At 52.3% G+C, this 9,462-nt stretch overlaps 1 long non-coding RNA gene across 2 annotated transcripts; it reads left to right on the forward strand.

The window, feature by feature from the left end:
- Positions 1-314: 314 nt before the first annotated feature.
- Positions 315-3,354, forward strand: LOC138850712 (uncharacterized). 2 transcript variants are annotated; one of them, XR_011390845.1, is made up of 5 exons: positions 315-479; positions 835-918; positions 1,905-2,050; positions 2,399-2,529; positions 2,829-3,354. It is a non-coding gene; the product is annotated as an uncharacterized lncRNA (long non-coding RNA). The 2 variants fall into 2 exon arrangements; XR_011390846.1 differs by lacking the exons at positions 1,905-2,050; positions 2,399-2,529; positions 2,829-3,354 and adding an exon at positions 1,189-1,421.
- The last annotated feature ends 6,108 nt before the right edge of the window (positions 3,355-9,462 follow it).

Raw genomic sequence — 9,462 nt, forward strand, 5'->3', positions numbered from 1 at the left:
GGATAAGGAATCTGGCCGGATAACAAGGGCGGGGAGATGACTTAGCAGGAGTCTTTGCCAAGACTGGGCCGTGCAGGTCAAAGACAGGATAGAGTCAAGGTCAAAGGCTAGTTGAAAAGACAGCTCAGAGGAGCCCAACAAAATTGGTCAAAGAGAGGGTCTGGGTCAGTGATAGCACCCGTGTCTGTCTCTATCTTGTGCTGACACCAATCTCTGGTGCTTCCCAGTTACGTTGCATTTGATTGCTAGGCGACCTTAGCGCCAGGAAAACTGAGATGCACAGAAATTAAGTAACTTGGCCAAGGTCACAAACTGTTCAGTGGCAGAACTCGAAGCAGAGGCCCACATCAGCTTAGCTCTCCTGCTGTGCTGTTTCTCATGGCCAGAATCTCGCCTAAAAATCCAGTCTAACCTGCTGCCACCACAGAGGCCAGCCACAGGCCCGCTCTGCAGGGCAGGATGCTGCTGCCTGAGCTGTGGTAAGTCAAGGCTATTATTAAACACCCTCACCCCGAGCCCAGCAGGCGCAGATCTGCCCCCCCCCCCCGCCCCCGCCCCCGCCCCGCCTCGGCCGTTATTTATGGAGCTGGTTGTTTACCGGGAGCTGAGACTGTGCAGCAAGGGCAGGCCAGTGCGTCCCCGTGCTCGGCCCGGGAAGACTTCAGACGCTGAAGCCCAAACTCTGGCTCCACGTCCAGCTTCTGCAGATTCTGTTTTTTATTATTATTATTTTCATTAAAGACTTGCATTTTAATTGCTTCCTTGTTTTATTTAGAACAGTCTCACCTCGTGTTCTGTGTTCCTTGACACATCACATGCAGAGTTTGTTCTCAGTTGCAGGTCATCAGACCCCAGCCACAGGCTCTCAGACCCAACAGGGCTTCAACGTCATTAACATCCTTCCACGGCCCTTGGCAGGTGTGTGATTGCCCCCTCCCCCGACCTGTGGCTCCCCACTCAACACTCTAGTCCCACCTCAGCTTATACCCACAGACCATGGTGTGAATCCCCTCGCCTCTACAAAGTACCAAAAATTCCTAGCAAGAAACCCGACGGCAAGCATATGCCAAGGTGAAGCTTGTAGAAAATGGAATTAAACCAAGTGTACTGGGTTAAATCCGCCGCCTGCAGTGCCAGCATCCCATTTAGGTGCTGGTTTGAGTCTCGGCTGCTCCACTTCCAATCCAGCTCTCTGCTATGGCCTGGGAAAGCAGTGGAAGATGGCCCAAGTGCTTGGGCCCCTGCGCCCAGATGGGAGACCCAGAAGAAGCTCCTGGCTCCTGGCTTCAGATCGGCTCAGCTCCTGCCGTGAGCCTATATGGGGAGTGGATGGAAGACCCCTCTCTCTCTCTTTCTCTCTCTACCTCTCTCTGTAACTATGTCTTTCAAATAAATAAAATAAATCTTTTTAAAAAAGTTTATTTTAGTGCAAAAAATTGACTTGTTTTTAAAATGTATTTAGTTTCATTTTATTTGAAAGGCAGACAGAGAGAGACAAAGGCAGACAAAGAGAGACAGAGATCTTCCACTCACTGGCTCACGTCCCAAATGCCTGCAGTAGAAGGAGGTGGGCCAGACTCAAGTCAGGAGCCTGGAACTCCACTGGCTTTCTCAAGTGGGTAGCAGGGACCCAGAGCCTTGAGCCATTTCTGTTGCCACCCAGGGAGTAGATTAGCAGGAAACTGGATCAGAAGCAGCGGTGAGACTTGAACCTAGGCCTTCTACATGGGATGTGGGTGTCTAAGCCATGTCTTCATCACTGTGCCAAAATTCTTGCCTGGGTGCAAAAAAAAAAATATTAAAGTGTATGCATCATTTCCCACAATACACATTTTCCACGAACTTCTTGAAGGCCACTCACAGATGGTTTGTGTATTCGTTCGTGGGTTTTCCTCCACTTCTAGGAACAGACAAGGAATGCATATCTAAAGAACCAAAGATGACTCATGGTTGCTCCAGATACCTGTGACAAGGCAGACCCCACATGCACATCACCCAAGTCAAATCGACCTGGTGGTAAGACGGACAGCGCTGTGCGGCCGCCCCTCAGGTGAGCAGCCCTGTGCGGCCACCTCTCAGGTGAGCAGCACTGTGTGGCCATCTCTCAGGCAGGGCTCAGCAGGTACTTCTCTCAAATGCCTCCCTGGCTTTTTAAGGGCAATTTGTTCGCCGTTCTTTGGATCCTAAGGAATTGGCCGTCTCTTTTAGACTCTGAGAGTCTGCCAACGACAGTGAGTGGCCACAAGCAGTTATAAATAAAACTCCTCTGCAAACAGCACAGCCCCACTCCTGTCCTGTCGTCCCGCGGCTGCTGTCTCTGTGAGGGCAGAGCTGCGTAGGAGGGACAGCAATCTCAGGGTCCCCAAGGCCTGAAACACTTACCCTCTGCCCTCTGCAGAAAAACTTGCCAGCCCTCGTGTTCAGAATTACTCCGGCAAACACGCGGAATGCTCCTCGTGGCTATGTTCACACGGCGCTTTCTGGAACAGTTCAGCCATCTTAAATCATTTGATCTTTCCAATAAGCCTGGTAAGTAGACAGAAAAGTCTTATTCCTCCAAGAGCCTTATATCCCACAGTAAAAAGGAACTTAGTCTCAATATTTTCTTTTAGCAGCCAAATGATTCCTTTATCTCTGGAAAATGCTTACCTTGCTTAAGAAAAAAATAGAAGATAGGGTGGTTGTTATTATTTTTTTTTTAAGATTCATTTCAGGGGTTGGCATTGTAGCATAGCAGGTTAAGCAGTTGCCTACTACATTGGCATCCCGTATGGGCACCAGTTCAAGTCCCGACTGCGCCACTTCCGATCCATCTCTCTCTCTTGTAGCCTGGGAGAGCAGTGGAAGATGGCCCAAGTGCTTGGGCCCCTGCACTCACATGGGAGACCTGCCTGGAAGAAACTCCAGGCTCCTGGCTTCGGATCAGCACAGCTCCAGCCATCGCAGCCATCTGGAGAGTGAACCAACAGATGGAGGATCTTTCTCTCTCTCTCTGCCTCTGCCGCTCTGTAACTCTGCCTTTAAAATTAACAAAAGCCCAGGCCTGAAGCACCGGCATCCCACATGGACGTCGGTTCTAGTCCTGGCTGCTCCTCCTCCAATCCAGCTCTCTGCTGTGGCCTGGGATAACAGTGGAGGCTGGCCCAAGTGCTTGGGCCCCTGCACCCACGTGGGAGACCCAGAGGAAGCTCCTGGCTCCTGGCTTCAGATCGGTGCAGCTCTGGCCATTGCAGCCATCTGGGGAGTGAACCAACGGATGAAAGATCTCTCTCTCTCTCTCTCTCCCCCTCTCTCTCTCTGCCTCTTCTCTTTCTGTAATTCTGACTTTCAAATAAATCTTTTTTAAAAAAAATAGCTAATTATGCGCCTAATAAAAATCTAACTTTACAGACAAGCAGTTAAGACATTCACATCCCGTATCAGAGTACTTGGGTGAGTCCCAGGTTTGCCCCGGACTTCAGCTTCCTGCTAATAGGCATGCTGGGAGATACTAGGCAATGGCTCAAGTACGTGGGTCCCCGCCACCCACTGGCAGCCCAGGACTGACTTCCTAGCTCCTGGCTTTGGCCTGAGCCAGATCCAGCTCTTGTGGGTATTTGGGGGAGTGAACCAGTGAATGGGAGACTTTTGTCTGTTTGTCTCTCTCTGCCTTTCAAATAAATAAAATATGTAAACAAAAATAATTTTAACAAAACCTTAAACTTTTGAAATTTCAGGGCCTGCAAGATGAGTCAGTTATCTGTTTTCCATGGATTAACAACGCTAATGAGGGGAGAAACCCATCAAAACCATCTTGGAGTAGTAGAGAAAAATAAGCCTTAGTAAAAATACAAGTGTGTCTGGACCTGGGAAAAATAATGAAAGGCTAATACAGTGCCTCATCAATGGGTCAAACCACGTTGAGCCCAGTGCTTCAGAGGCAGCTGCAAACCTGCAGATGACGGCCACGACCAACTTCTTGCAACGTTCACGAACTGCTCTTCGTCACCAAACCGCTTTTGAAGAATCTGTGGTTACGCAACAGCACACTGCTGAATCAGCCTTGGATGTGCAGTGGCACCACAGAGTGTGTGAGTCCAACTCGATGACATTCTGGAAAAGGCAGATCTATGGAGACGGCGGGATGGCAGAGGACAGAGGACTCTCAGGACAGCGAGACTCCTCTGTCTGATACTGTAGCGGTGGACGCGTGTCACCGTACATTTGTCAAAGCTCAGAGAGCATTCAACACCTTTACATAAGCTATAGACTTTGGGCGGTAGTGACGTGTGGATGCAGGTTTATCACTTCTAACAGACGCACCCTCTGGTGGGAGATGTGACCGTGCAGGAGGGTACACACACATAGAGGCAGGGAGTTTGGGGAAATCTCTATACTTCCTGCACAATATTGCTGTGAACTGAAAGCTGCTTTAAAATATCAAGTCTATTTTTTTTAAAATTAGTATAGGAACAAAAGTTGTGGCAAGCAGGTTAAGCCACTACCTGTGATGCTGTCATCCCATATGGGTGCCAGTTGGAGTCCCAGCTGAGCTGCTTCCAATCCAGTTCCCTGCCAATGCACCTGGGAAAGCAATGGAAGATGCCCCAAGTACTTGGGCCCTTATCACTCATACAGGAGACTCGGATGGAGTTCCAGGCTCCTGGCTTCGGCCAGGACCAACCCCAGCCATTGTGGTCATCTGGGGAGTGAACCAGTGAATGGAAATTCTCTCTCTCTCTCTCTCTTTCTCTCTCTCTCTCTCTGCCTTTCAAATAAATAAATAAACCTTTTTTAAAAATACAGTATAATGGTTTCAGAAAGGCTACGTATCAGTGCAATCTCAGAAGCTTCATAAACCTGCCTCTAAAAATGGGGGCGCATATTGTGCACGAACACAGGTAAAACAAAGCCGGGAACCCTTCGAGGAGGTGGCCCCCGAGGGAAAATGGGCTGACTTCACACCCGGATTGGATTTCCCATGATCGCGGCACCCTCTCCCTGGGAGAGCCCCTCTGGAAAGGCGGGGAGCCCCGGTGTGTTTGACATGAGGAAGGCCCAACATCCAGCTCCCTGGGGGGACGTGCACCCTCGAGGGGTCAGGGTACTTCAGCCTGGGACTCTGATGCTTGTCCGCACTGACGAGTGGGCTCCTGACCCACTCTGGTACCCTGGAGCTGACACCCTGGGGAGACCGGGAGGCTCTGGGCTTCTCTGACCTTCCACGCCGCCGCCCTGGGCACTTGCCAGTCCTTTCCTCCCAGGCCTGATGTGGACACTCAGGGTCTAACCTGTGACACTCCAGGCCTCATCAAGGCGTGGGGGAGGGGAGGGCCCTGGGGAGAAGGAAGGAGGCCCTTTCCTATATTCCTACTCAGAGCAGGCCTCGCCCCAGCTCTGTCTCACAGGGCGGCGGGGTCGGGGGTGGGGGAGGGTGGTTTCAGTGCATTCTCCAAGGCAGGCACCTCTTCAGTGGTGTAGACTGTGCCACAACACCTATTCCTAACTAACTTTTTTTTTTTTTTTTTTGACAGGCAGAGTGGACAGTGAGAGAGAGAGAGAAAGGTCTTCCTTTTTGCCGTTGGTTCACCCTCCAATGGCCGCTGCAGCCAGCGCGCTGTGGCCAGCGCACCACACTGATCCGAAGCCAGGAGCCAGGTGCTTCTCCTGGTCTCCCATGAGGGTGCAGGGCCCAAGCACTTGGGCCATCCTCCACTGCACTCCTGGGCCATAGCAGAGAGCTGGCCTGGAAGAGGGGCAACTGGGACAGAATCCGGCACCCCAACCAGGACTAGAACCTGGTGTGCCGGCGCCACAGCCAGAGGATTAGCCTATTGGGCCGCGGGGCCGACCCCTAACTAACTTTTTAAAAAGATAACTGTATGCCAGGATTTTAAAGGCAAAAATATAGCAACAGTTTGGTGAAAATACAAAGGTACTTCAGAATGCTCATGGAAACCTGAATTAAAAGATAAGCAGGGGGCAGTGCTGTGGCATAGCGGGTAAAGCCACTGCCTGCAGCGCCAGCAACCTGTATGGACACCGGTTCGAGTCCCAGCTGCTCCACTTCTGATCCAGCTCTCTGCTATGGCTTGGGAAAGTAGTAGAGGATGGCCCAAGTCCTTGGGCCCCTGCACCCACGTGAGAGACCCGGAAGAAGCTCCTGGCTCCTGGCTCCGGATTGGCGCAGCTCCCACCATTGCAGCCATCTGGGGAGTGAAGCAGCAGATGGAAGACCTCTCTCTCTCTTTTTCTCTCTCCCTCCCTCCCTCCCTCTCCTCTCTGCCTCTGCCTCTCTGTTACTCTGCCTTTCCAATGGATAAATAAATCTTTTTTTTTTAAGATAAGCATATTTGGGTGCAAACAAGTTCCGAATTCATACTTATGAAGAGTCTTTGGTGAAGCACATGGCGGGTGGGCGGAGTCAGGCAATGGCACAACAGATGTCACTTGGGACACCTGCACCCCGTATCAGACTGCCTGGGTCCCGTCCTGGCTCTGTGTCTGATCCCACTTCCTGCTAATGCACACCGGGGGAGGCAGCTTGATGGCTCAAGTACCTGGGTCCCTGCCACCCACGTGGGAGACTCATGTTGAGTTCCAAGCCCTGGCTGTCGTGGGCATTTGGAAAGTGAACCAGTAAGAAACTGTCACCTCCTAGAAGAGTCTCCTCAGCCAGACCGGACCCTGCAGGGCGCAGGTGCATCCAGCAGGGGGCAGCATCCCGCAGAAGCAGGGCCGAGGAGACCCGGGCAGTACTGCACCCTGCGAGGCCGCCTTCTCGCTCCGTGGCCCTCTGGCCCTGTGGTTCTGCCGCACACGGAAAGTCGGGATCCAGGATCGTGCAAGTCTCAGCTGGACCCGGTTCCAACTCACCCCCGGGTCTCTGATGCCTCCGGCTTCTGTAGGATCTGCACGGGGGCTGCAGCGGCCCAGGCGCCCCAGCGCCTTCTCTTTTTGTGCCTCTTTCTTGGTGGCCAGAGCTCCCAGTCCCATTCCTCCCTGTCACCTGCTCGTGGGAGAAGCCCAGGGGCTGGAGGCTGTCACCACGCCCTATCCCAGGGGGACTCATTGTCACTATAAGGCTCTCTCACCCCCAGCATCGAGTCTGCCCTGAAGGGGTGGAGCCTGGTCTACACCAGCGCTTCTCAACCTGAGTTAACATCTGGAGCTGGGTGATCACTGTGGCAGGGGTGTCCTGTGCCTTATAGGATATCTGGCAGTATTCTTTATAGATAGTTAGATAGATGATAGATAGATAGATAGATAGATAGATAGATAGATGAATATTGGTTCATTTATTTGAAAAGCAGAGTGATGGAGAAGGGAAATCATCCATCCACTGGGACACTACCCAAATGCCTGCCATCGCTGGAGCTGGTCCAGGCCAAAACCAGGAGCCTGGAGCTCCATCCTGGTCTCCCGTATGAGTGGCAAGGCCCCAAGCACTTGGGCCATCTTCCGTTGCTTTCCCAGGTGCATTAGCAGGGAGCTGCACTGGAACAGGGCAGCCGGGACTCAGACTTGTGCTGGAGTCTGGGGTCTGGGATGCCGGTCAAGGATGCAGGCGGCCACCTTGGCCCCTTAGCAGCATTCTTGCCCTCTGCCACTAGATGTCAGTAGAGTTCCCCCATATGCTCCTCACCAGGTGACAACAGAAAATGCTGGGCTTTGCTGAGTGTCCCCTCGATGGAGGGGTGCCAGACACAATAAACAATGCCCAGTAAAATTTGAATCTCAGAGAAGCAACAGAATACGTTACCATACACGTCTCCAATATTGCTGTCTGCTGTTCTTACTTGCTGGCAAAACATCTCCCTCCTGGAGAACCCTACCAGAGCCATCCCTTGGGGTCAGGGGGTGGGAGCAGGTAGTGAGAAGAGCCGATGAGATGCTCAGAGGCCAGGAGCCAGGAGAGCCGCAGCTTTATCCCACTTGTCACGTATCCCTAGACAGACGGAGCTGAGACTCATGGAACAGCTCATCTGAGGAGGAACGCAAACACTTTGCAGTGCATCAGGTGCAATGCCCGAGTGCTTACTGAGCCCAGGACAGGACATTAGGGACACGAGCCCTGATAAGACAAACTGGACATGGCCTTTTGTTGGACTCACATAGCATTTGTTAAACATTTGAACTTGTGGTGCAGCAGGTTAAGCCACCTGCAATGCCAGCCTCCCACGTGGGTGCCACTTCGAGTCCCCACTGCTCTGCTTCCAATTCAGCTCCCTGCTAACGTGCTTGGGAAAAGCAGCAGAAGGTGTCCCAAGTGCCTGGCCCCCTGCCACCCATGTGGGCAATCCAGACGGAGTTCCGGACTCCTGGCTTTGACCTGGCCCAGCCTCCAGCCATTGCAGCTCTTGGGAAGTGAAACAGCAGAGGAAAGATCTGTCTTTCTCTCCATGTCTCGCCCTCTGTCTCTCTCTCTCTCTGTATCTCTCTCTCTCTCTCTCTCTCTCTCTGTAATTCTGCCTTTCAAGTCAATAGAACAAATCTTTTAAAAATTTGATCTTGTGGGCCGGTGCCACGGCTCACTAGGCTAATCCTCCGCCTGCAGCGCCGGCACACCGGGTTCTAGTCCAGGTCGGGGTGCCAGATTCTGTCCCGGTTGCTCCTCTTCCAGGCCAGCTCTCTGCTGTGGCCCAGGAGTGCAGTGAAGGATGGCCCAAGTACTTGGGCCCTGCACCCCATGGGGGACCAGGATAAGTACCTGGCTCCTGATTTCGGATCAGCGTGGTGCTCCTGCCGCAGTGCGCCAGGCACAGCGGCCATTGGAGGGTGAACCAATGGTAAAGGATGACCTTTCTCTCTGTCTCTCTCTTTCACTGTCCACTCTGCCTGTCAAAAAAAAATTTCCCTTGTGTTAGACATGCCAAAATTGGAACCTATCCGGGCTGGTGCCATGGCGCAGTAGGTTAGTCTTCTGCCTGTGACACCAGCATCCCATATGGGTGCCAGTTCTAGTCCCAGCTACACCTCTTTCAATTCAGCTCTCTGCTGTGGCCTGGGAAAGCAGTGGAAAATGGCCCAAGTGCTTGGGCCCCTGTACCTGTGTGGGAGACCAGGAAGAAGCACCTGGCTCCTGGCTTCAGATCAGCCCAACTCTGGCCATTGTGGCCATTTGGGGGGTGAACCAACGGAAGACTTTTCTCTCTGTCTCTCCCTCTCACTGTCTAACTCTCCATCTCAAATTAATAAATAAATATTTTTTTAAAAATTGGAACCTATCATATAAAAACCAGGATTTCTGGTGTCTCTTGGAAAACATGTTACAGCTTCCAAAAGCTTGGAACACCTGGCTTGGCTGGAGCCGCCCCCTTTGGCCGGTCCTATGTTCCCCCATTCTCCACAGTCCCCCCCACTCCCTGTAGCCTCACACCACTTCACTCAGACCTATTCATGTTCTCTGTCCAGCGCCTGCAGGCATTTCTCATCTACAGCTCTGCGTGGGAATGGGAAGTCCTAGGTGATCTACGGGAGGCT

This window comes from Oryctolagus cuniculus, chromosome 7 (genome assembly GCF_964237555.1).
Source record: "Oryctolagus cuniculus chromosome 7, mOryCun1.1, whole genome shotgun sequence".
Lineage (NCBI taxonomy): Eukaryota > Metazoa > Chordata > Mammalia > Lagomorpha > Leporidae > Oryctolagus > Oryctolagus cuniculus.